At 34.7% G+C, this 24,939-nt stretch overlaps 1 protein-coding gene across 2 annotated transcripts in view; it reads left to right on the top strand.

The window, feature by feature from the left end:
• Positions 1-24,939, top strand: part of LOC129004623 (nephrin-like) — a 363,928-nt gene that overhangs the window by 95,371 nt on the left and 243,618 nt on the right. The window lies entirely within an intron of this gene.

Here is a 24,939-nt window from a genome sequence, read left to right on the forward strand (position 1 = left end):
TAAGTCTTCTACACTGCGTTAAAATGGCAAGTGAGCTGGTATATTGTTCCAGAGATCCTTAGTTCAAATTCCACTTGTCATCAATGAATTAAATCTAGCAGATAATGCAGCCACCTAGCTTAGCCTGAAGTAACGTAAACAAATATTCCGGACTAGAGCCTTGCGTCCTAGACTCTAGAGTGTAAAATTAGGACATAAAACAACTTTAAAATTTAAGTCAAATTTACGCTTATTGGATAAAAACTAATAAAGAATACGATATTGAGACGGATAAAGACGATGATAAGTTAACGACAACGATAAGTTGACAACGAATTTTAAAACGTCTAGCTTCCACGTCAATCTAGACTTTCTCGCAAACACTTTTAAGCAAACTCAAACTTTATCAAGACATATATAGCCGATGATACAGTATTCTCGTGGTGTAGGGTGCAAGGGTAGAAGTGACATCTGCCTACGAGTGACAGGTGCGGAAGTGGCGACAATCAGGAGGAAATGAGGCCCGCTCAATCATCGGAACAGGACTACTGAAGAAGTGGGTGATGAACAACGATGTCTCGGTATCAAGGACTAGAGGGGGCGGCAAATAGGAGACTAGGAGAGACAGACAATAGGTATACAGTAGAGGGAACTTCATTTGTAACTATGGATTTCGTAAGGGAAGTAGTTAGGTATTAGGAAGTATGTAGTCAGGTATCTTCTATGGGATTCGATTATATTCCTAAAAACCATATTCGTGTAAAACTAAACGGTCTAACGAATATGCTTGATTTGAAGATAAAACTTGCACATTAAACATATCCAACCAACAGATGGTACAGTGGTAGTGCAATTTTATCTTAAAATATTACCTTACGCTTACAACGTTATGTGTAAAGGGTCTCACTGTGATATTACATTTGTAACATCTGATAGAAAATTTTCATATTAAAATTGGTTGAAACTTGTATTTTCAAGCGTCTAGTTTAAAACAGGTATCTAAACAGGTACTAAAACATCCTTTGTTTGATGTGTTTTTGAGAAATCGTAAACCAATCTTATAAGGAAACGTAATAAACGAACGTTCACAGTGGTCTATTATTGTTGGATTTTATCGTAAATCATGAAATTAAATCCCAGTATAATTGCTTACTTCAACATTCTTTCAATAAAATAAGCTTTTTGTTGGAAACTATCGTTGCGACAAGACAACAATAGAAACTATTTTATTTTCAAAGGTATTTTATTGCAACGCTGTTTCAAGCCATTTGATTTAACTTTTCTAAGAGGTTTTAAAACAATACCTCTATCGTTTTCAATGCCCGAGGGTTTGAACTGACTTTTAAGACTGACTGACTTTTCAATTGCGCACTCGATCTCCAATCGGGCAAGTGTTTTTGGGAAACTCGGGCGTTTAAATGCAAGTAGGCGGGTGGGCTAATGGTGGAGAACACTTAGTCTGTCGTTAGCCAACCATTAGGCACATCGATCTCTCTAAGTGCAACATTTGGCGACTTTACTGCCCGCATTTGTGTTTGTGTCGATGCAAACGGTCTATAACCCACGATAACGGCAGTACATCTGTGTCTTTGGTGTGCAAACGGTCTATAGATTATCTTATCTAGATTATCTTATCTTAGATTAAGATACATGTTATCTCAATAATTTACTAAGCCAGCAACAGCAGTACAAATGTAGATTGGTCTGTAAATTATCTATAGGTTATCTAACAGGGATACATAATTATGTATCTCAATAATCTACTAGTCAGTAACAGCAGTAGGTCTACACATGCATCTCAGGTCTGTAAATTATCTATAGATTATTTAACAGAGATACGCATGTATCTCAACAATCTACTAAGTCATCAACAGCTGTGTATATGTTTTTAAGTGTGTAAGCGACCTATAGATTATCTCAAGAAGTTACATAGGAATCCCAACAATCATATAGTTACATTGAAGTATATTATCATGGTATACAACGATAGTAACATAAATATCTTGATATATAGTACAACATACATATTCATGTGTGTACTGCTCTGTAAGCTATGGGACTAATATATGCCTAATTAGTTACTGTTAATTCTGTCTGTTGTACTTATAAACATGCCTAGCGAGTACGGGTATTTAATTACTTTACAAGCATATGCAACAAGATGAGCAGTCATGACTGTTGGTGAACGCGTTTGCGGAATGAAAGTTAAAATAATTTAACGTCGAAAGCGGTATCAAAGGATTAAGCCGGCATGGGACGCTACGTTTAGACATAAATGACACCAACATCCCGGGATCACGTTTATATTTCACGGTTAGTCGACAGACCCACACCACTCACTACGTTTTGGGAAATTGCTGTGTTAATATTTAAACTTTATCATCTAGTTAAATAGTTGAATATTTCAAAACCTTTGCTAGTTAATCGTCTTCCTTTTTAGTAAGCTTATTTAAGAGGATTACAGTAAACAAAAGTAAAATGTTAAAAATCATTACTGTTGAAACGTCAATACAGTAGTTTCATAAATTGTTTAAGTTTAAATTGTAACTGGATCAAATGTGTTAAAACGGTTAAAATGGTTTCATTATGTAAAGTTATCCTGTATTGATTTTAAATTGAATGCTCAAAGATTATGTATTGGGGATGACAATACGTTTTAATTTAATCATTGATTTTATGCCAAGAAAGGTTAGAAGTTAAGTTTCCAGGTGTGATTCCAGTACGTTTAATCGTCTAATCGTCTAATCGTCTAATAAATCAACTTTTATTGGATGGACAAAAAGTTAAGAAACCCGGATTTGTAGAACCTACATTTACCTAGACCTACATTTACATTGGACCTATACTATTTGAGATTGCGAAAACGCCATATTGAGTCGGATTTACAATAAATTGTCAATGCATCCATCTTCTCCCATCCCAATCCGTATATATTCATCCATGCAACAAAGCTATCAGTTGATTGTCAATAAAGTAAAGGAAAAAGGAATATTACGCTTGTGTTGATGGTAATCAATATCTCACATAACTTATAATTTGGGTTGCGTTAAACAAAAAATCCTGTAATTCTCTGCAATAGTGTATTCATTTTGAGTCAAAACCAAAAATATAATTATGAGTAAAACAACCACTTTAGCAAAGAAGGAATTATAAAAAAAGGTTAATCAAAAATTAAAGTGATAAATACTTAACTGCTGAATTTAAACCCGTGAACTCACGTAGTGTTATGAGTCAACCGCAGTTTGTGACATGACCGCATATCGGGCTCGCAATTAAGCACGAAATTATGTCAAACAGAAAACTAAAATAAACAGCTTCGCTTGAACGCAATTAAAGTTGACAATTAATGGCCGTCACTGGCCGCGTTAGGCGAAGAATCAATTAAACTTCCTCACCTCATTTCCACTTTAATTGAATCGAATTTGGATTTAAATTATTGCAATCAATTTGTTTTTATTGGCAGAGATTAGCATTTGTTATTAATCATCCGATTCGAGTTGCTAAAAAAGTAGAGTCTTAATGACATTTATTCAAGATTAATCAGTTTCGTTTCCAAATAAATTTGAAATAATACAATTTAATATACTGTATTAGTTGTAATAGTTTGTGGGGGGTGGAAGATGCTTTAGTTTAAGCGTGCCCTTTGATTAGAAAACTGTATCACAATGTAGCTCAGTTTATCCGTGAGTCAATTGAAATAGGATATTTCTTTGTTCTAACTACTTTAACACGAAGAAAATTCTACTTCACATACGTAGCCAAGGGTGTTATTGTGATTATTCAATAAACATACTTGGAGATGAATTAGCTAAAATAAAAGATAAAGCAAACATTTATAAAAGTCAAACTTGTGCCTTTTTAACTTCCAATTTTTATTCTTCTCAAGTTTACTGTGTTCAATAACATTAAGTTAAGATATAGTTCAGCTGAGGATCCAACCATATACAATTCGATCTCCTGACGCATATGTGTTTACACTTTCAATTTCGCTTGTTAAATCGTAATTTGGGGTCAGTTGACCTTTGTGCTATGACAGAGGCAGAGAAATGTAGTTAAACCTCTAATTGAGGCCAATATTTCTCTTTTGTGTCCATTCTCGCTGAAAATTCTACGAATTTGGCAAAATAGATTTTACCCTAAATTGGGTTTGTTAAATGAGTTAAGATAAAATTGCATTTGCCTGCAATGTTGGACATGCGATATTTCTCTTCGATAAGTTTTTATTGAAATACACTCTATACATATTTTATTTTATTGATATTTTATTTTACACAGCCAGTCTAGTGAGTGTTATTTAGCAGACGTTCACTTTACATGCCACCAACGTGAATAATCATTTGGCGTTTGAAACGTTTTAAATTTGGACGAGCAACCGCAACCAAACCACCTGTATAGGAAATTGGACCGTAGATTGCAGCCTGGAAAGGAAAAGCTGACCAAAACAACATTGTCAGTGGAATTCTTGTTTGTAGGATATTACCTTTTTATATGTTACGATATTGTGTTTTTGATCTAAAAGTTCTAATAAAAGGTTTTGAAAATGCAGAGGCTAATCAATGAAATTCCCTAAATTAACGTTTTCAAATTATTGTTCCCAATTTTGCATATCCCTACTATAATACGAGCAACGTTTGCGCACAATGATTAAAAAAAAACGGCTCCTATGACTTCCTTTAAATTGTTAGGAATATCTTAGTTTCATGCTGAAAATAATATCCATGCTAGCCACTGTTAAAAAAAGTCGTTTTTCGTTAAAAACTCTAGATTAAAATGTAATATTTTTAACATTGGTCTTATGGAAAGCTAGGTGTTTTACGAAAATGAAAATAAATTAATTGTAACATATGTTTCTAACAAACCATCTACAGTACAGTGGCAAATGACCAAATGTAGTACAAAAGAAAAGGACATCTCCGTAAACAACATTTAGCATTGGTTTTAATACACGAGTGTTTTATTAAGCAATGAGAGAATTACGACTCTTTCAAAATCATAGAATATTTTTCCACAAAAGACTATACACTAAAGCTAGGCGCCCACCGGGCAACTCAGCGGGTGACGCGGCGCGGCGCGGCGCGGCGCGACGCCGTGGAAAAAAGTTGCCACGTATCCGTGCCATGTTATCTTATGGACTGACGCCCACCTAGCAACCCAGCGGGTGGCGCAACGCGGCGCGGAAAAAACTTCTTCTCGAATCCGGCAGTGAGAATTCGGTGGAGAATTTCTTCCTCTCGTGTTGCGGCGCCTCCGTTGAGTTGCCTGGTGGGCGCGGGGTAGAGGCACGGAAACGGCGTCTGCCCCTCGTCTGCCGCTCATTCGGGTGTTTTCGGAAAGTATCGTGAGCCCTTCGGGAGTGTTCGGGTTCGAATCGAAGTGCACTGTGCATCCCCTCCAAAAGAATAATTCTCAGCGCTGCCCCGCGCTTCCGCTAGAGTTGCTTGGTGGGCGCGAACCCTGGAGAAGCGGAAGGAAGTTTTTCTCCGCGTCGCGCCGTGCCGCGCCGCGCCGCGTCACCCGCTGAGTTGCCCGGTGGGCGCCTAGCTTAATGCTGAACAAAGTGTATTTAGAAAACCCCAAGGACGTTCTGTAGTTTTTGACGATGCGCCATAAAAATGGGAGTGTTTGACGATCCCACGGATTATAAAATATAAACTATATTGATCATAAACAAACAAATGACCTGAAAATAAATATGTTTGACATTACTATTTATATTATTATTTCAATGCAACTGTCAAAAACGTCCAAACAAGTAAAGATTATTAAATCCATCCAATTACGACATTATTTTATGTTTTTTATCCACTATTCTGTTCTAATATCCGAGGACAATTCCATTGTTGCGACGTTCCTCGATCCAAAAACCTAATGACGCAACCAGAGAGCGCATAATATTCTCAACTCGCACCGATGCTGGTCAACAGCTGATAATACTATAATGATACTATATTTAGATGAAGAATTTTTATTTTGGTAATTTGTTACTGTGTCAGTAATGCGAGTTCATTTAGGCCTACGATACTTTTCAATGACTTGAGACGACAGAGTCGTGCGCAAAATGTTGTGTAAATAGCACCAATACGTTAGCATGAGAAAATGTTTATATATAAGTTCTTATTACATATTTTTGACTGCATTTCATAATATCATGGATATTGTATCTAGGTCTATGTTTTATTTTTTAACGTCACCTACAAATTAACCACGGTGCCCTGGTACTATTTTACAATCAGTTGAATAAACACACAATCAATATTGTGCATGGCTATTACAAGATGCAAGAACATAGTGAAGCATAAACGTTTTGATTCAACCGAGAGAAATCGCTTTAAAATTTCACAGAACAATTCTACCGTATGACCCAATATAGTGCGGTCCACTAGCCATGGCAATAGGTCAGCTGTTTATTTATTGCTTTGTGTGTGCTGCTATAAATAACATGTCCTACGGTTTTGTGGGATAAACTATATTCAGCCATATTTTCAGTATCTTATAGGAGGAATATACGACGTAAACGACATTCCCGATCTTTTCCAATCATTTAGCTTGATTTCAAATTCTTGGAAAAGTTAAACATGCAGACATTAACATTTAATATTCTTCATGGTTTTTTAAAAATATGAACATTTTTAGTTTTTGAAGGTCTTTACAGTGAGGTTTTTATCTTCAAGATATATTTAGAATTTGTGTTTTGTTTCTCTTAAACACATCAAGAACTAAGGACTGGTACACAAAATTACACATTCAACATTCATTTTTCACTCAAACCTGAAAATATACACTCTTGAGTTTCGGTGTCGACGAATCAAATCTTATATCATACAATTGGAGCTACTGTAAAATGTTTACAAAGCAGTTATTGTTAGATTGCAGATCAATAATCAAAACCCAATAATCGTCCTATAATGTTTAACCACGCTCTGAGAACCCTATATTACTTTATGTCGTAGATATGTGTTTATGGTCGAATTTGGCAATATTATCTGCGCAGCGGCCACTGGCCAGATTGCTGGTGCTCGGGTTGGTGACCTGACACCGGAAGTAGCTCGGTTTCCGGTGACCATGCTAATGTCATCTTGAGTCATCAAGTGTTCACAGATTCTTGCTAGTGTGGTACGACAATGGTGAAATTCGACTAGGCTTGCCTCAGCAATGTACATGATGTCACGAAACGCCCTACCGCGTCGGCGCATTTAACGCGTTCAGTTACCGACCTTTATGTAAGGTGTTTCAAATAATGTTTATGTAACAAACAACTGATGTTTCCATTTGAATTCACTTTACTTGTATATGTACACCCATGTTCAGTATTGCATTAAGAAATTAGTTTTTAGATATGTGTGTGTAGTTAGAAACCCACTTTTAGGTAAAAGTACTCCCTATCAATTAAAAATACATAGCCTGATTTGCCAAAAGAATAGTTTTTGTGTTGTAGGTCTTCTACGACTTTATTTTTTATTTATTTACCTAATTTTGTCTCTCGCATAGTTCAAAAATGTTTTTGAAAATTAAAAATTCTTCTGTTCTTTAAAATATAACTTATTGAAACCTTGACTGGACCTTGGCAATAGTCTTGACTGGAAAGTCAATATAAAGATTGTGCAACAAACTGTATAGCTTACGTGTTATTATAACACTATTCCACTATTGCAGTAATTTTTAAGAAGATTTTAGTAGTAGGCAAATTTAATTTTCGATTTTGTTTATAGTTTGGATAAAAACAAAATATCCAACATTAATAACGGATGTATTCATATTGTCCTTGTGATTTAGTGTACTGTAAATTGATTTTTTTTTGTCAACTAGCACTGCTTTGACAGTAATGACCAATTGAATTGAGTGAAAGTTAAGTAATTAATTTGTTTAAGACTGCATAATGTAAAGTCTAAAGTAAGTGAAGGTCTACTTTTTAACCCCACAAAATAAATCTCTATGTAATGATGTAATAATGTGTAATGATTGTGTTTTCTAAGTAAACACCAATCCAACCGAGAATTCAAGTTAAGATTTCATTAAAAACGTTCACTTATGAATGAACCATACAGTTGTGTCAGTGTTGCATTCTTTTATTTCGAGAAGCTTTATATATCCGGTGAGAAGCAATTTTGAGCCGTCAGGGTCCAGAGACACGTCATATCAAGGCGCAATATCGTCTGCCGCTGCAGGGCACAATATCTGGGCATCCATTCTCCGCTTATGTCACAGATGACGACCTTTATCCGTCTGAACTGTCTTATTTTATAAGAGAAAATGTTTTCTTTTTCATCTCCTAATGTTTGTCTTTTGTCATATCTGTTAAACCCGACGTTTCCCGGTTATAAATAAGGGACACGGGATTGCAGAAGCGACTTTTAAATGAAAGTGAGTACGGTCGGTCAGGAAAACCGAGGCTTCTAAAGCTTTTTGACCGACCTCGCTTTGTTAGGGACACTGACCGCTGTTCTCTTTGATGTCCTGTTGTTTCGTGAAATCCGACAGAAAAATATTTTGTATAATTATTTGACATGAAGCTGACCCGGACACCGTAAAAAGTTACAATAACTAAATAATTAAAAGTTTTTACAGGGTACCAACGTTTAATATGTGTCAATGATTTTTCTTGTTGGAGCAAAGACTGACCATAAATAACGTAAATAAAATAAATAGCAGTCTATAAATAAGTAATGAAAAACAATTTTATTTTTGTAATAAACAGCATATTATTTATTTCAAAAAGATTATTGAAAATCGAATTACTACATTCAGCTTTATCTAAAATGTATAATTATTTTACGTTACGCAATTTTTTTTTTATCTTGGGAATTATTCTTACAGCAGCTATATTTAGGCCTAAAGATCATGAACCCATTTACAAATTACGTTGTGGCTGGATAGGATTATAACATTTTTGTCAAAATGATTAGTATATAACTTTTGGATACTACAATTTAGTTTTATATTTTTGATAGATATTTCATCTAACCAATATAATATCTATTTATCTAATAAGAGTTTTAATCTGTGTTTTGGGACTATAGGTCTGTATTTCCATAGAAACACATTTAAAAAACGTCTCATTATACAAGTTAACAATTATTTGAGGACTTGACGTCATTTTACGTGGGACGTTTATAAGACAACTATTAAAACCTGTGTACATACTCTTCATTTCGTATCTCGTATGATTTCCTACCTAAACCACTGCACGTATCAAGTGTACTACCGTTGAGTGCCAATGCCTGTTGAGTGTTGGTCCATTTATTGTTATAATTGACGTGTCGGCTGCACTCAAGCGAGCGTACGACCACGGAACACTTTGCCTAATGCAATCCCGGGTTTGCTGGCTCCCCGCAAATTCAGTTTTTCTTTATTAAATAATCTATAAGTGAATTTTTGTGTTGACTTCGTTTCGTGATACGTAGAATAAAAACTAGAAACATGTTGCCTCGTACTTAAAAATGAAATTAAACAAACATTTGCGGAAACACATTTTTACACCATAGGCAAGTTTAATTCCTTACAATGATAGTAAAGTGCATTTAAAAAATTAAAAATTGCATATTTTTTTATTTACTAATATTTTAATTGTATAGCTATTAAAAACTCCAGATATTTGTATACTTAAAACATTTTTGATCGGTAAAACATCATATTATTATATAAATATAAAATTTAATTGATTTATGGTAAAAATTATCAGTAGTTTAGTATATTGATAAAGTAGTACATACACAATTCACATATTTATTGAAAATCAGTTATAACTAGAAAATATTTTAAAAACAGAAACAATATTGAATGTACTTTCTTAAACATTTACCTTACTTTCATTACATTGACCACTTTTAAAAATAATCGTTTTGCACTATCTATTTTCATACTTTTTTCATATAAACCAGAAGTTATAATGTAATTTGAAGGAGTAAACAAATTTTGATTGATGATTTTATATTGCTGCAATACAAATTCTTTTACGAGTATTATATAAAACATTACAAATCACTGACATATTGTTAAAGAAAACAAAGAATAATACAACTGTCACAAAGGAAGCATTCTCGAGAGCCATGTCCATCTTACAAATTTAATATCCAACCTTTATACAAATTAAACTTAATACAAAGTTTCACTACGTATTTAAATAACTGACAATTGAGATGTTCATTGTGTCAAATGTTGGAAGTGACGCGGGTGAACACTATTACGTGAGCAGAAAAATATTCTTCAGAGAAAACACGGTTTCTGAGAGAGGGAAACTTAATTTGGCAAACAAATGTAAAACCACTTTTCTCGTGTTCATACAGTTCCATAAAGTCGAGGCTTAGAATTCTAGTTGGGCGTTTAAGTTGATCTCGCTACACGTGTAAAAATATTACGTTTGTGTAATTTAGTTTGTAATTTTATAAACTTTATTGCAATAGTACTGACAGTACTGTATGACAGGCCTTAACCTTGTCACGTGTTTATCTTCATTAAGTTTTTTAGGCCATGTAATGTTTTTTTGTTGTTGCAAAAATGTATTCATGTGTAGGTCGGTAATTTGTAATGCTTTCATTTTGTGTTTGTGGAAAATCGTTTAAGCGTTCGTGTTTTATAAGAACGGCTCGGTCACCAAACGTAATTATGTCATGTTCAATATGTGGTGTTTTGTGCCTTTTTGAGTTATGCCATGCACCGTTGAAATAGGCTAATCAAACACCGGATCTAGTGATAACAACTCAATATTGTGTTATATAAGTCAAAATAAATATTTTAACTGTTTAATGTAAATTTACAGATTAAGTTATCGTAGCTCTTCCAGCACTCGTGGTCTAGGTATGATGTAACGTAATAATGGTAATAAATATTAAAATGATTTAAGTTCATAACTAATTTAAAGTTTGCATTTCGATAGTTTCCAAAATAGTTATAAAAACGGAAAATTTTCAAAAAAATGTCTTCTTTCATTAGTTCCTCAACAGTTTGATTAGACCAGATATTGACATTTATCTATTCCTATTGATATAACTCGATTTGCACGAACTCTTCCTCCAATGAATATTATTCCGAGAATCAGACCATCAACTACTGATTCGCAGTGACATTGAATAGAAATGTAACAGATGTGCTTGCCTTTGTATCGAGCACTTTGCCGACCTCAAAACCGGCAATTAGTCATAATTGGTCAACTTTCGATATTAATTGGCTATTCAACTTTACCTGAGCTGTCAATAAACTTATTGTCACCCAACCAGCTTTGACTACGTAGCCAGTGGATTTATTTTTTATTGAAATAATGATTTAACCTTGATATAATATGTTTTTGATAAGTGTATGGTAATTTGTAATTCATGAAATGTTTATTGATATTATTCAAAAATAATTCAACAACATCAAATATGTTTACGGAAATTTATAATGTAATTATGTACAACTATTGTTACATCAGAAAACACGATTTCAACTTCTAGAGTTAACACAAAGACTTGTAAAGTTTGATGGCCAATAAACTAGTGAATTGATAAGATTACGTTGATTTCATTACGACATAAAATAAGTTGTTTAATATTCGTGGTTGATAAACAAGCTGTTAAGTGCTGATCTTAGTTTACCTAAATAGGATCGGTTTAACTTCAACAGTGGAGTTGCTAAGCAATTAAACCTGGAACTTAAGTCAGTAAAATAATTAGTAAATACTTGTTGAACTGTTTAGTAGTTATTCGTGGTACACCGTGTTGTTTCTTTGTTGGAATAAACGGCTAAAAAAGTGGTGGTCGCCTTAAAACTTACCTAACTTGATTGATAAAATACTTCCAAAAAATCTGACTGGCCCATTTTGATGCGTCAGTCTCAGACTAAAAAACTGGATAAAAGGTAGACAAGTCCTGAACACTATCTGTTTGAAACTAACCTGTCCTCGTTTAACCTGGTTTAATATAACCTAACTTTATTAACCTAACCTGAATGAATCTTACCTTACCTTTTGAGCTCTCATTTTTGCAATTTGTTGTTGGCGACTTTATGATATTTCAAATCATAGCCGTAAGAATGAAAACGATTATTATTGTCACCAATACTATCCATAAAAATCTAAACTATTCTACCTCACAATTTGAGTATACTAAAACATAGTTATAACCCGTTCATATTTTGGCCACGCCACTAGTCTCACAATGGTGAGTTTATTCAGCCTACTTGTTAAGTGTTATTCAGTCTTGGGCAGAGGTCAGTCGGGGACGGCCCCAGAATATATTTGCAACACAAGAACGAGTGATTTCCCACAAACTCGCAACTCTATGAAACTGTGTGAATGAGAGAAAAGTGGTTTTACATTTGTTTGCCAAATTAAGTTTCCTTCTGCCGCAGCTGCGGAATTTCCTACTCGGAATATTTTTCAGCTCCGACAATTCTGTTGCTCCCTCGTCAACGCTTGACATTTTTTTACTTTTGTATCATTCTGTCTTTTGCTCTAATTTTACGAGTTGTAACGTTTACACTACTGTATTTTATTTACAGCTTAATTTTATTAATGTTATGTTTTCGGTACGTATCATGTTTCATTGGAAATAAAATACGATATTGTGGTTTCTTGTTTATTTCCTCAACATTTTTCCAGTTCTGGTTAAAATCATTATTGTTTCGAGATTCCACCATACAAAAAAAGTAAAACATATGTTTTGGATGGTTTACGCATTTTTTTACACAATACTTATTTTAGATATAGGAAGGAAGCATACAACTTATACCTTCTATACAACCTATTATTTTTAATGGTGTGAGCCACACCACCGAACAACATATTGCAAGACGTGTTAACATTATTTTCCAGCACTAGTTCCATCCATAAGCCCCTGCGAAATAATTTTTGAGTTTACGGCCGCACATAATTTCTGCACGATATTTCAGACTGTTTTCCCGCCATATTTCGTGATGTTTGACGTCACCCCCGACCCCCCGGCCCCCTTGTCGCCCCTGAGGCCTGTTTGGGTGACAAATTGCCCCATATCATATCAGATAACCCGCGTCACGCTCGTGAATTATGATTCGCCACCCGATACTGTTTAATATTTTATATATGTCGGTGTGCTGCGTTTTTGCTGAAAATTCAATTCGCACGTGTCAATATTAGTGCGTTTATGTAAATAGTTCTAAAATCGGGGTTTGTAATATCGATTTCAGATCAATAGTATAATGTGGTTAAATCGTATTTCATACATGTTTGACTCAGCCACTGACTTGGTGGACGAAAGAATTTTTTTTAGAATTTCCCCTTGTCACGTCTGTGACGCAGAAGATAATATCTCAAATTTTATTTGATTTTTTCCTCGTGGTGGAGTATAACACAAAATATTCAGTGAATATAGACAAGAGTAGCTTATTTCCATAGCGAAGACATAATGTAAAGTCAACTAATAAAGGTAATGCTTGTTAGTTTTTTTTATAATTTGTTCTAAATACTCTATTTTTTTTTGCATCACAAAAAACCCATTTAAATTCCACTCTAAGCCCCCGACATTAATCTAACCTCTATTCTATGAACAGCTATCACAAACCTCAAGTACTGTAGAGGTATTTCACCTTTCACCAGCTGGGCGGAGTCCCCACACCAAGGTCCACAATCAGCTGTTTCTGTATACAGTAATTGCTCGCTGAGTCAGGTGGCAGACACTTTCTTTGTGCGTGTCACAACGTACAGTTAGCGCTCGCTGCAGTTGTTATCTACTTTACTGTCTACTCCATTGTCTATTGAATTTTTACTGTTTAATTACCGTTTAGCCGCACTTACCGGCTAATCACATCTGGCTGCAAATGTCAAGCCAATTATTACAGTTGTACACGTTTATTTTGGAATGCGTTTTTATCGCTGTGTGTTTCGTATGCAGTATTTTATTCTTCCGACTAGTGATAGATTTTGATTCAAGTAATTAAACTTATTTTATTTATGTGCTTATTTTGTGTATTTCGATGTAAATTATCTTAAACTGATACCAAATATATATTACATGCTTTGGTTTATTACAACATCGAAAATATATATTTTCCAGTATACATCTGGCCGAATGGCTTGCAGGAAATTGTTTTAATACTAACATAATTTTACAGCAATCACTAGTTGAGCATGTTACTTGCAGACAAACAGTCGTATCTAAATAAATATATATATATAAATATCTTCAGTCTTCCAGCTAAACAAAATATAAACGATATTTAGTAAATATTCTATGCTCATTCAATTTCATTGATGAAACCCATGTTTGAATATCAAAAGAGCTAACAATGTAATTTAATGCGATGTGTTAACTTATTTAAAATTTCTATTGACTTAAAGGCAAATGTAGGTTGAAGAGCTAATGCAATATCCTAGTTTACTTATAGTTAATCAAAGGAGGCGAACATTTGAAATGCGATTCCTAGCATCATGCAAGTGTGAACAGATATAACTGTTTCCTTCGAAACATGTCGAGAAAACAATAGTCCAGTTTGTAAGTGCAACATGTAGGATACGCGTTCTCTCATTGCTGAATCCATCCTTGAGGAATTCTTTGATTTATCACTGAGAAGTCCACCTCTATAGCCCATTCCACAGAATTGTAAGCTTTAAGCTTCTGCAAGGAGCTCATAAATAAAAAATATTGCTGTCGTAATTTCGTTGTAACATATTTGATTTTTCAACTCCGTGTTCCACCGTTTGAATCGTTTTATGTGGTTTTGTCTTGTTCGTTCAGTTAGTGAAATATATATTTTATTAAAGTGGAAAATATTGTAAATTATAGGGAGTTTCTTTTGATATTTAACAATTTCCAAGTATCTATGTGCGAGCACGTAGCGCTGTTGATTTGCATGAGTAACCCTTCCCCCGAATCTGCATATCCTAGAAGCTTATCCGGGTCCTTACTACAGTGTTTTAATTCAAAGGTAAAACTAATTTAGTTACAATATAAAAATACATGCTTTATTTTTTTCGTTTTCATACGTCGAGCTATACAATAATTTATAATTATCCACGCTATGGAGTACTATTTTTCTTTAAGGTACAGATTCAAATTGTAGTGTTACTCAAAACATAAAACTGGTGTAAGATGTGCTGATAGTTCAATATAGATAAACTCTACAGTTAGATCAAACCTTTTGTAGAGTTAAAATACCGAAAAAAAGTTACCTTATATAAAAGAAATTAGTAATTTTTGTATGTTACTTAGAAATGAAATCTGTACGTATATATTTAACGAATAAAACTCAATTTCGTTTTATACTTATACTATTCTATGAGTTATATTTTACTAATTTCAATCTGTAAAATATTCCAATTAATTCATACACTCATATAAAAAGACACGAAAAGTTCAAATACGTGTATGGATAATAGTCACTAGTCGTTAATAATTTGCATGATATAACATTTTGTTTAAGTGAAGTGAGTGGATATCAAGTACAAGAAACTCAGTCAATTTAAAGTTCAATATAAAGACCCTGAACTATTCCACTGTAAATGTTAACTGAATTTGAACCAATAAAATAAAATAAAATTAAAACTAAATCCCTTAAGATTTTATGCTGACTCAATATTATTAAAATTGAAGCTACATATCTTAAAATCACCATAAATAACTTTAATATCTCATGGTATCCAGTATTTTGCTAAACGACATAGAGCTCTCCGCACCGTTTGTAGATAAATTGAAACCGCTGGTATTATAAACCTTGGTATAAATCAATATTAACCAAGTCTGAGAACAGGATATCTAGGTTAGCGAACCGTTTCCAGCTAGGTTATTACTGCTGCAAGTGTATTAGGTTGTTACAACCAACCGATCGCCCGTAAGGGATTATTGCTAGTTTATTCTGCCATTGTGTTTTCATGCATTCCGACTAAATTGAAATTGAACACTGCAGTTGTCGTGTTTTTGTACTTTTGTTTATTTGTTCAAAAAACTTTAAACAGAACACGTGGGCTGTGTAATGTGCATATAACTTGTGAGTAAATAACAAAATTTTTTTACCCCTTTAAATATTTGCATTACAACGGTGTACTTGTTTTATAGGGGAGGGAAGGTGGATAAGGTGGGTAAGGGGAGTAGGGACAATAGCCTCACCAATTATCATCATTTATCACATCTTACCTAGACAGACAGTGGTTTATGCTATGCACCAAGTTATCACAACTGAACTGTAGTTGCGCGGTGTGAACGGGCGAGGGGAGGTGGATATGGCGGGTGTGGGAGTAGGGACAAAAGCCACACCGATTATCATCATTTATCACATCTTACCTAGACAGACAGTGGTATATGCACCAAGTTATCACAACTGAACTGTAGTTGCACGGTGTGAACGGGCGAGGGAAGGTGGATAAGGCGGGTGTGGGAGTAGGGACAATAGCCACACCGATTATCATCATTTATCACATCTTACCAAGACAGGCAGTGGTATATGCACCAAGTTATCACAACTGAACTGTAGTTGCCCGGTGTGAACGGGCGAGGGAAGGTGGATAAGGCGGGTGTGGGAGTAGGGACAATAGCCACACCGATTATCATCATTTATCATGGCCGCCGTTTCCTTACAATTATCCCGACGTCACTTTTGATGATGTCCAGGACGGTTGCGGCCCTGAGAATAGAGCATTGGATAAAACTCTACGAATTGTCCAAGTCTCTGAAAATAGAAGAACTCAATTACAAGAAAACCTAACATACACATTTTATTTTGATCTAGGTTAAGTTTGATCCTATGATCCTACAATTTCTGCAACAATTTCTCATGTTTTAAATAGTTCTTACGATAGTCAGCTGTTTATATAGAGTGATTGAGCTGAATTTACAGTCGAAAACATTAAAATTGCATAAGGTTAATTGACTGTATTGACGCTTCTTTTGAAATCAAAGGTGTTATATCCCGGGTAACCTTTGGGAAAAGGGATACTACCCTTTTCATAGTAAAGAAAATTACACATTATAATTATTTAAATGAATTTATCACCTCTTAGCAATTTCAGTTCTCACAGCTAAAATATTGATTAGTATTGTAAACAATAAGCGATGAAACGATCACCACACGCATCCGTTATCGTCAACAAGAACAATGACTTGATAGAATTCAATTCCGGGATGTACATCGACATCGGGCCATGATGTTACAGAGATATTGCAATGTTACCTTGCATCTCCTGTTTACGAGTGTCGTTCCGTGTTGATGTCTGATGTGCTCAATGCGAGTGTAGGAGTTTTGCCAACGGGTATCAGGTAGAAAGGGTCCCCATCCATGAATTCCACATACTGCGGAGTTTTGCCAACGGTTGTGGGTTGCGCGAGAGGGGGAGATAGAGAGAGAGATTACACATGACCGTGAGGGTGGCTTCCGCTAGGGGTGGACAAACCAGGCAGGATGCTGACTGTGTCCATAGTAATGGAGTTATGCACCTCTGACTGTGAAAAGAAATGTATTGAATTTCTAACCTAACCTAACCTAACCTAACCTAACCTAACCTAACCTAACCTAACCTAACCTAACCTAACCTAACCTAACCTAACCTAACCTAACCTAACCTAACCCACTGCGACAAGCGCATAACTGCCAAGCGTAGACAACCCTGACAATCGCTCTCCCTCCCTCCCTCACACTCTTTCTCCCACCACCACCGTTGGCAAATCTCCGCACCAAGAGGTGGCCGAAGGCATCCCCCCATCTACCTGACACCCGTTGGCAAAACTCCGGTTCCCCTCAATGCTGATCAATACATGTGACAATGGCAATGTCGACGTCAGCAGCTGATAGCAGGCGTCAGCTCACTGAATAATTGTCCGACATATTGATTGTGTTGTCACTTTTAACATGAATATCAGATATGTAAATCAAAATCTGTAATAGCATGTCGATGTCGGTTCATGGATGGATTTCCCCAAAATAGAAATACATTACGGATATTTTGTGCAATTGTTTTGGAAGTCAATTTAACGATTTTCCTTGTTTATTTGACATGGATTATTACGTAATGTTTCATAATCGAGCTTTCACAGCTGTTGTCGATTAGAGGAGGAAATCTGTTGAGTCTTGTTTTACCCTACAATTAGTCTATATAACACAAAATCATCACCTTCTCCAATGATCGTATAAAGATACAAACAGTCCACGATGGTGGGTTAGTCTCGTCATCCTATTAATTACTTGAGCCACAAATACCGGTTCACAGCGCTGCCCGTTTCCAATTGGACTTCAATCACAGCTGATCGCTTCTTTAGCCACACAGCTTCACTCTGAACCGCTTATCTCCTCAAGTACCGCAGTCCGTTGTATGGTCGACTGCTTGGAATTGCTTGTCTTAACCCGACCCCACTTCTGTAGAGGAGAATATCTCAGCGACTCAAGTTCGTGAATAAACGTTGCTTCTGTATCCAATGGGTCGTTTTTAGTTAATTCAATGATACAAACCCCTTAGGAAATGTCAAACACATGAATTACATTTTGAAGATTAGTAAAAAGATTGAGTACTAAGAATTACATCAAATAGTTTGACAATCAAGACAAAAATGAAAGTTTTAAATTTTTAATAAGACTTTTTAGTTTATTTTTTGTTTGGCTATATGAATTTTAAAATTGATTTTATAAATAATATTAAATAGACTAAGCTGTGAACATTTGGAGAAAATAACGATATTAAAACTGCTCTAGTACTAAAGATATTCTAACCTGTTTTACAAAGCAAGTAACTAAGAGAATCGTAAGTATGCATTATTTACGAGTACCAAGAATGTGATATGGGTCCCAAGCAAATATTATTGCTTAATCAGTATACATTATTTACATTTAATAAAATTGCTGTAAGTAATGCTGCAGAAAGACTAGAAATACTCTTTATCTACTCTTTATGTGTTATTGCATGTCTATTTTAGACTTTAAGATGTCTCCTCTTTAACATGTGGTAATGCATAAAAAGTGAAGCAATAAATGGGACCACGCCATTAACTATGACCGTGTAAATATGATATTAAATATTCTAATGACAAACCAGTTAAGCATACTAGTTTGTCAGCTGTCTGGTTGACTCTAGTAGCTTACGTTCAGAAATGCATAAAGAAGCGACGAGTGTGCTGGGGCTCACATGCGGGCGGTAAATAGCAATTTATGTATTACGTCATAACGCTGTATTTACATCGTCCACCGGGGGACAAATTAAAATATCTTGTCCTGAGCTAGAGTTATATAAGGTTCCTATACTTATACTGTAATCCTCCACCACATTGTACAACCATCCTTCCTCTTAACTTACCTTGCCAAAACTAAAATGTGAAATTTTCATCGTTTAACAACCCTCGTTTATATAATAAGCGAATAATATAAGATTGAAAATTAAGTTTTCACACGTAATTTAATTAGTTGTATGTTTATTTTCAACTAAATTGGATACTTTGATGTAATTTAAGTTATTTTAGAATTTTGCAGAATTTGTATAAAATCTTTTCGTTTCGAGCCCGGGATTGTTTTTCATGTACTTCAGGCTAGACCTAGGGGTTCCTGCATTATCTTTTAGATAAAATCCATTGGTGATTTGTGGGATTTGAACCTGGGACCACGCTCTAACCACTACACCAGCTCGCTCCCCCCTTATTACCTTGAAGAATGAGCTCGTATAGTAGACTTGAGTGCGAAATTTTGTCACTTGAGGTAGGTACCGGGTTCAACCCCCAGCAATCACCAATGGTTTTTGCCTATGTGATAACGCGCAACCTCCTGAAGTAAATCTTTAAAAATCCTGGGCTATGGGGTGTATTAAAACCATATTTTTGACATTATTCAAATTTCGACGATCGTATTCCTAGGTAACTTACATTCACTAATACTGCACCAATACTGGCTATTCATTAGTTGTTACAACAGAATGTGGAACGCACAATATACGGGCTTTTCTTGATTACAACGATAGAGTGATTGTTCCGTTTACATCGTTCGTCCTAAATTGTACCATTTGATGAACTGTTTTGTTGAATTCGCGTTTTAATTTGCCTAAGGCCTTATATATTCACAACCCCTTGCTTGCAGTTAGAACTATTACTTATTTCGATTTGGTTGTATTTTGAGTGGGAAATCCGACGAATGAAAGGTAATAATAAAAAAATCAATTTGGGTTGGTCGATTTAAATTTTAATTCAACAATATTTGTTAATGATGTTATAGTGGCTCGGCCTCACAAAACTTCTCCAACTGATACTCAAAATAGTTTTTTTTTTTATTGGATTAGCAACTTTTTGAAATGGGAAAAAACAATTTAGCGCCTTGATGAAACCAAAGAGACTTGAATATTTAGTAAAATTATATTAGGCAACTATATGGTATTCATTTGATAAATACTAACTCGGTTAATGTGTTTATGTGAAAAATCACGTTCTGTAACCTTTACTTCCTCAATCAACTTGTAACAGCATTGATTTTACTGTTTGTCTAAACTCAGGTCCAGAATAACAGTTTTTTCCTATTTATTTGGAAAGTTCAGACGACAACATCCATCCGATACACATAAAAAGTATGTTCAGTGAAGCTACTACACAAGTGCTATCTAGGTCCGATATGTTCCACGGCTTTACAATAGATGACCCAGGACGGCTTATTTGAATAGTCCGCAGTATGGGAACATTCTGAAGATACGCTCCATTCAATAGGTTTCTTCTCGTAGGAAGGCAGAGCGCCAAATCGCTTATAATGACGCTCCTTGCTAACCCAGTTTCTTATTCTCACTATTTATTTTTTGCCACAACTTCCCATGACACATTTTATCGCCTGACTGGTCATAAGCGAACCACGCTCGCTCAGTGAGTGAGTCGCGTTTTTGTCAGATCCGCTCGCCTCGCCGGTACGTTTTTCAAATCTTGCGGTTGCGGTAAATTTAGGGGTTGTTTGTCACTTTCACTCGTTTGTGGTGTGAATGTTTCTGCACATAGAAGTTGTTAGATGTTATCCAATGTTTGATGCAAGCGTTAAGCTTGGTCAGGGGAACGAGTAGGCGGCGTGATTACCCGCATGGTAAAACCGCTTTGGAGGGAGTTTAAATTAACTTCGTCATCGGTGTGAAAGAAATTTTAACGATATAACAAGATTTTAATTTTGTTTTGGGGCATTTCAAACATATGTTTACAGCATGTATAGACATTGTAATTTAAGGTTCAATCAAGGAAGATACTGTACTATGTTTGTTTTGTTGATTCCATAATCCTCGCGGTTATATTCAGTGTAAAAGTCATTTCGTCAACTATTTTTCGGCATGAAAATTTGTCTGTAACAACAATATTTATATTCTGAAATCAATTTCTACAAATTAAATACATCTACATGCATACAATCCACGATTATACTCATGACTCGTATTATTAATGCGTCATACGTTTTTTTAAAATTTCACCCAACCATTTCACACATAGTAAATAAACGTTTTTAGAACACGCTGTACTACAATTCCAATCATTTTCCTAGCGATTTTCAATTCGTGAAATTGGCGTTTAAATGGAAAAGGAACAGATGGCAAGCGTATATACTGTAATGCACTGTGAGTCCTTGGCAGAGGGAGGGTGTTGGATTAGGGCGGTTCAAGGGAGAATTATGTTAGTCTGTTTGTGACGTAAGCGACGGTTGGATCCTCAGACGCAGGATAAAGTAGCAGTCACCCATGTAGTGTGGCGCTGCTTGGCTTTGTTATGTTTATACTTTATACGTTGGGGTAGGGATGAGCGGAAAAGCTAAGTTTTCTTCGTTTGGAATTGTTTTGAGTCACCCAAACGAGGAAAATGTTAATCGTGTATTTTCGAATTGGTTGCATATGTCTTGGATATTTATTGTATTGCTTACTGTATTGTAGTATTTAATTTAATTGCTATACTGTAAAATAAAATATAATTGAATAAGCTCTGAAAATTATAAATAGCTAAATAATTTTACTCTAGATGTTTATAGGTTAGTATGCTTGTGCCCATCTACAAATTGTCACATGCTACGACTGTTAATGTGAATTTCTGTTGGTATTTCCTATGATTTGTTTATTAAAAGTATTCCTTCGTAAATTTGATTTGTTAAACAAATAACCACGCTTTTTCCATTTCTAAATTCAGTACATAATAAAATAAAATATAAAATTAAAGGTATTACAAACATGAAATATACCCTAATAATAAAACATAATCTTATAGCAATATATATTCTTCGAACTCGATATACGGAGCTATTTTCCTTGATCGTTTGAGTATAAAACTTGCATTATCATTAAAATATAAATCTTATCGTGATCTTACTATAGTAAAGCTTGCGAATTGCTTACCTTTGCAAGCTGAAGAGCTTCTCTACCTTGTGTTGGAGTTCTCATGCAAAGCGGATAGAATATCGTAAGATTTGAGAGTCGCTGTTGTTATATCTGCGTAGTTCATGACATATTATGTCCAGTCGACATCTCTCCCCCCCCCCACCCTACCCCATCAGTCAACCCACTCACCCTTAACCTTGCCGACATAAACTAACACTTCATCACATCATACTATTGACCTTATGTACCACCGTATAGGGAAATAATGTTACTTTGACTCCCTAAACCTCTAGAATCTAGTATATCATATAAAAAATATAGTGGAGAAATACTCCAAAGATTTCTGTATGATATGGATCATATGATATGGATGATATGGAAGACTATTGTTCATTTAAAGGGGTAAAACTTACACATTATTTGTTTCAATCAGTTTTCATTGCTATTGACGTTTGGCTAATGATTTTTCAAGTAATTTTTTAAGCTCTGTTATAATATGCATGTGAATGGTATTAAGTTTTACCTGGTGAATTATGATAGCTTTATGTGATTGTTGGTAAAGCTAAGTATTCAGCAGTTGAAATGTAGGCATTATTCAAATATATCAGATTGGCGCACTAAATAGAAATTAGCTCTAAAATATTTAAATTCTCAATATATGTTCTTGTAGGCTATATAAAACAATATTTAATACAATTCAATGTTTTATAGGCTGTAGGGCTTCATTCTATAATTTCAATTTACTTTGAATCTACCGATTATATTTTTAATTTAACATTCAAAGTAAATGAAAGATGAATACAATATACTTCAAATGTGTAATTCTACCAACGTTTTTGAAGAGTTTCCATGTTTTCGGTAGAACAGTTTTTAATTTCCAATGCTACTTCTGGTTGGATCAAAGCTGGAGCGTTTGGTATTGGTTCGTCCCGTTCTCGATAATTATGTTTCGATCTTGTAGTTTATTTGTCGTTCAATGTGTATTGAATTGGGAACCAAGGAATAATTTAATTTAATTATAAAATAGTCATCAAGCTTCAAAATTCGTAAAATTATGAATGTTCAACTTGTAATTATAATTACAAAGGTAACAGCCATCAAAAAATATACTAATGTATTATTGATTTGTTTTAAATGTTTACTATGAATTATTATATGAATTCACTTAAACCTTACAAAAAGTATATCTTACAGTATACCCTTCATATAAGATTTCCATTACGCACTAAACGATTGTGTCTTTTACTCAACTTGGCCCAATAAATATTGGTTTAGTCAGATGTAGATGGATTACATCTAAATCGTATTAACACAAAAAGCACTGTTAAATTTATTTTCTGCCATTTAGTGGTTATTGGTTTAATTAACTTTTCAACATTTCATCAATACTTTTTTATAGCTGTTGTAAATTAATGTGTTGTTTCACCACAGTAAATCTATTTCAAATAAAAAGAGATAACTTACAAATTCAAATTCAAAGCACCCTTTTTGTATAAACAGCCAATGCAGATTTATCGGTTTCAAATATCAATTTTTACTAAACCTACACCAGAAATCACAGAAAACATACTACTATAACCGTATGTTTTCTGTGCCGAAAGATATTAAAGTAAGTACGGGTTGCCACTAGAGGTTTATACACTTGCGCAAACTTACTGCATAAATAACTCAATCAATCCCCTAATGCTACGAAGCGCTCTTTAAACACTGAACTTTGTAGCAACAATTCCTCAAATGTACCTTTATTGCCGGGAGGATCAGTGTTGCCACATCACGAGATAGATTTCCCTCCTCCCCAAGTTTCTCCCGCCGAGGTATCTCTTGCTGGAATGGCCTCATACATCTCGGCAAAGCTCAGTTTAGTCTTTTATTTGATTTTGTAAACGTTATGAATCTGTAGTGAGTGTCTGGTGTAGAGAAGCGTTTGTTGGTTCCGATTCACTGACTGAAACTATCAATCAGATATGTGGCGCTCTGGCCCGGGATTTGCCGCATTTCCTATCCTGCGAAAACTTATGTAATTTTTATGGTTCGATTTTGACACTTAAAATAGTAAAAAAAGTTAGAATTGGCTCTTTGAAGTTGAACCTTTTTATTATGGAGTGAGCATATTTGATTTTTATTCCTTTATTATGAATTGGAATTAGTTTTACTATTTAGATGTGATTATTATAGAGCAATATATTTTGAGCAATTTATAAAAAAAATGCATTTAGTAAAATAGTTTGTTTATGCGTTTTACGGTTTGGTTTTAAGTTATGATATTGAGCAAAGTACGGATTATAAAAGAGCTATAGTAGCAAAATGCATCAGTTGTTTTAAACTTTTTCCAGTTCTTGAAGCATTAAGTTCAAAAGTCTTTCAACTGTTACTGAATTGAATTACATTTTTAAACGCAAGCTTTTGACGCGAACAGTCAATAAGAACAATTGAACAATTAACCTTTAAGCTGTCACCTCCGGCAGTTTCATTGCTACTGTGAATTTCAATTCAATTCCGTTTCTTACAAGGTATTTCCAGACTGCTTTTCTTAAGAATTTGAATTCTCAAGTTGTGATTTCCTTTCTTTTCAAGGTAAAAATATTGACTGGTTACACCTTTGTTAACTTTAAAGTACAATTCATACAATTATTAAGTTGCACGTTATCTTTGGAACTCTACGAACAACTTATACATTTTGATTTATAAACATGCTTTTGATTTGAACTAAGTACCAACAGGCT

This window comes from Macrosteles quadrilineatus, unplaced genomic scaffold, assembly GCF_028750875.1.
Source record: "Macrosteles quadrilineatus isolate MER2022 unplaced genomic scaffold, UCM_ALF_1.0 Scaffold_10__1_contigs__length_6754688, whole genome shotgun sequence".
In the NCBI taxonomy this organism is placed as follows: domain Eukaryota; kingdom Metazoa; phylum Arthropoda; class Insecta; order Hemiptera; family Cicadellidae; genus Macrosteles; species Macrosteles quadrilineatus.